Source organism: Myotis yumanensis, unplaced genomic scaffold, assembly GCF_028538775.1.
Source record: "Myotis yumanensis isolate MYYU_CA2020_CCGP unplaced genomic scaffold, mMyoYum1.0.hap1 SCAF_11, whole genome shotgun sequence".
NCBI lineage: Eukaryota > Metazoa > Chordata > Mammalia > Chiroptera > Vespertilionidae > Myotis > Myotis yumanensis.
The window spans coordinates 22,722,799-22,726,972 of NW_027223762.1; positions in this window are offsets into that span (position 1 = coordinate 22,722,799).

Here is a 4,174-nt window from a genome sequence, read left to right on the forward strand (position 1 = left end):
TTAATTGGTCTATCAATGCAATTAACCTATCATGTACCTTAATTTTTTTATCTGATTTGGATTTATTCCAAGAAAGTATTTTTAGCTCTAACCGGTTTGGCTCCGTGGATAGAGCATCGGCCTGCGGACACAAGGGTCCCAGGTTCAATTCCAGTCAAGGGCATATACCTTGGTTGCGGGCACATCCCCAGTAGGGAGTGTGCAGGAGGCAGCTGGTTGATGTTTCTCTCTCATCGATGTTTCTAACTCTCTATCCCTCTCCCTTCCTCTCTGTAAAAAATCAATAAAATATATTTTAAAAAAAGAAAGTATTTTTATACGATGATAATTTCTTAGATATAATTTGCCATCTCTTTTAATCCCATACTGGATGTAATTTAGCTATTGATTTTATGTGTTTGCATTAATTATATGTGAGGGATAATAAGGTTTTGTTATGGTATTTATCACATTGTCATGTTCTGTTAAGATTTCTTTTGCTGTTTTTGTTATACTAGAGGCCCGGTGCATGAAATTTGTGCATGGGTAGGGTTCTTAGGCCTGGCCGGCGATCAGGGCCAATCAGGTTCCCCACCTCCCCGCCTCCCTGTCTCCTCCTTCCCTCACTCCCTCAGTGCCCTGCCACCGCCGCTGGTTGCCTGCCATGTTCCATGCCGCCCCCGGGTGGTCAGCACATGTCATAGCGAGCAATCGAACTCCCATTCTCCCAGTCGAACTCCCAAGGGGACATTTTGCATATTAGCCTTTTATACATATATATAGATATATAGATGTGGCTATAAAAATGTTTCAAAATAGTTTAACTTCCAGCGAAAATAAGTTTAAATATTCTCCCTTGATTTCAATGGTTGAATACATTGACCTTTCCTCTCTAGCTAGCTGGGATAAAACTATTTTTTTTCTTCTAATTAGAACTGCTTTTAAAAAACATTTTACTCTGTACTATATTTATAATATTAACCTGGAAGCAAATGAAATTTTGCAGCTGAAGGATCAGAGGCTTAGTTCAAGCTGCCAAGTTCATCTAAGATCAAGCAGAGAGCAAGTGGTGGAGGCAGGCTTGAATCTTCCTCTGACTTAAAATTTGATTCACTAAACTATACCAAGGTAAGAACATTTGGTTAAGTGGTAAAAATCTATGTTTTTGTGTAGAATGTACTTCCCACTTTTCCCTTCTCCACTTTCTCCTCCCCTCTCCTCACGTACTTTACCCTCCTACTACTTCTTCTTCCTTTTATTCATTTAATAACACATCAGGTGCTGAACTAGATTCTGGGATTTACAGATAACTATGTAGCATATCCTACCCTTAGTTTATAGAAGCTGTAAATAAGTAAATGGAATATGGAAAATCCTCCTATTTTAAACATTTACAAATCTGAGATGTTACATTGCCAGTTTGGTGGGTTTGCTGATGAGTGTGGAAAGTCTTTATGATATGATGGTTTTAAAATCCTTTTTTTTTTCCATTAATTGCTGCTTTTGTTGTTGTTGTTGTTAATCCTCACCAGAGGATATTTTTTGCCATCGCTTTTTCAGAGAGAGTGGAGAGGAGGGTGGTAGGCAAGGGGAGAGAGAGAGAAAGAGAGAGACATCAATGCGAGAGACACATCAACTTGTTGCTGAAAGGGCGAGGGCTAGGCCCTCCATCTTGCCCCAGGGTAAGGGCTACGCCCTCCATCTTACCTTGGCCACCTGCTTGGCAAGGAGCTTCTTCCCGGAAGTCTAAGCCTCTGCTAGCCACACCCAGTAACAAGACACCAAATTGCGCCTGGCCAATCGGCAGAGCACAGTCCTTTCTCCTCCCCTTACTCCAACCCCCCTATAAAACCCGTCTCCACACAGAGTTCTCTCTCTCTGCTTCCTGTCACTGCATCGGCAAGGTGGGGGAGCCGAGCTAGCTCGAATAAAGACTCTTATGCTTTTGCATCGGACTGGCTGGCTCCCTGATGTGGTTTCTTGGGGGATCCTGAAATCTGGGCATAACATTTGGGGGCTCGTCCAGGATTACCAAGACCATGTAGGGACCCCCCCCAATCCGTGGAGTCTGACTGGCCACGGTAAGTGTCTGTGTGTTGTGTATTCTGTTCTGTGTGATATATGTTATCTCTAAGGGACTTGTCCTGTATCTGGAGGAATGGCTTCTAGATGGTACTCACCGTCAAAACTCGGACTGGCTAAGGGTTCAAATCTGGCCTATCTTTTAAAAAAGGTAGAAGAGAAGCATTCCTAGGCAGTTTTCTACTGCCTCTGTTCAGGGACTTGTTCTTTATCTGTCCTGTGTGAGCTCACTTCTGGAATCTGTAAGTGCCTGAGGGGTCTAGGAGACGCGCCGTGAAAGACCACAGGCGGGGGAGAGTTAGAAGATGTTCTGCTCCCCACGAGGGATGTGTATCCCCCTCACGAGGGATGTGGTTTCATCTCGTGGATTTGAGACGAGGCGGGTCGCTCCTGCCGGTTTGGCGTAAGGCCATCATCTAGTTGCTTCCATGGAGTTGGAAGGCTGTTCTTTGGGGCCCTGTTTGTCTGTGTCTGTGTTTTGCTGTTTTCTGTGGACTTACTGGACGGATGTTATGGGATGGACTCAGACTCCTCCTTTGTGTATTGTGATTGATCATTTCAAGGAGATTGGGGGAGGCTTTAGAGCTCCCTCAGGAGTTGGGAAGTTAGGAATTGAATGGATTGTTTAAACTCTGAATGAATGTCTGGTGAAAGTATGTGAGTGTAGAGGCAGGGGAGGGGTCCCTGCTCGCCTCTGCTCACCGCTCGCTCCTTGCCCGCCGCCCGCCCGCGCACCTCCCGGGCAGCGAAGGTGAGCAGGGATCACTGTGCCTCGGGCCGAAGGAAAGGATGCACCAGCCCGCCCAGGAGCTGCCTGGATGCGGAAGCTGAGGCCGGCGCACGGAGGCCGCTTGCAGCGCAGTCGGGGCACCGGGCACCCGGGGGCAGGTGTGCAGGAGAGCGGTGCACGGCAAGCGCAGCCCTCGCCCGGGAGCCTGGCCACGCCGCGGGCCCAGGCGGCTTGGCGGCGGCGGCAGGCGGGTGGCGACCCCCGGGCTTGTGGCGAGTGAGTGGAGCCGGGAGGAGCGCGGGGGGGGCGAGGCCGACGCGTCGCTTGTGGGAGGCGGGAGCAGTGAGGCCCCGGGTGGCGTCGGGTCCGGGGGAAGGTCCCCCGAGGAGCCCAAGGGCCAGACACCCGAGACTGTTTTGGCCTTAAAAAATGGCAGAGATGAACCTGACAAAGAAATGTTCGGATTGAATTGGGAAAAATTGTGTTATTGTGGTAACTAAATGCCTTTGTGTATTGGTACAGCCACCATTTTGGGCTGCATGACTTGGCAGCCGCCATGTTGGCCGCATGGTTTGCCGCTCCCCTGGGGGCCGCCATCTTGAAACAGCAAAGGCCCCTCCCTCTGATTTAGTCAGGGGTGGAGCTTTAAGGCGAAGTTTTATGGGGCTGCAAGTGTGCTTGCTTCACGGATTTATTTTTAAGCTAATCTCTTAAATCTAGAAAACCCTGCTTTCCTTAAACTAAGGACAATTAAAGGTTATGTCAAAGTCTTTAAAAGGGACTGATAGCAGTAATCCAATTTCTAAAGTCAGATAGAAACTGGTTTCATACTGATCTTAAAGGGCATATTTTTCCTTTGCCTGGGAGGGACAGTGCAGCTGTCCCAGGGTCGGGAGGGCTCCAGCTAACTTGCAACTCAGTGTTTGGTAGATCCAGGATATGCCTAAGTTTAACCTAGATTACCCAAGGACTCTAGATAATGTGTTTACCCACAGCTGTGGTTTGGATTGCATGCTGTCTCTGCTTCTGTAAATTGATCTGTCCTTATTGCTTAAATATGTATCCTTGTTGTTAAATTTGAATGTATTGTTAATCTGAGGAATGTTAATTATTTACGTGTCACCTAAAAATTAAGGCTAAAAGTTCTAACTAACTGGAAAGCATGGCTTTGGTGTTATGGAAAGAAAAAGAAATGTTAGGCCAGTAAGCTGGAACTGGTCACTGGTGGTAGATTGTGAGAAGGGCTGGACACTGCCTAACTTCTCCTTCCTTGGTACCCCTGAAACATCAGAGGGTACTTCTGGCCTTGATTTTCTTGGTTTTTGGTTTTGAACTTGTTTGTTTGTTTGTGATGAAAACCATTTCTATCTGAATGAGACATAG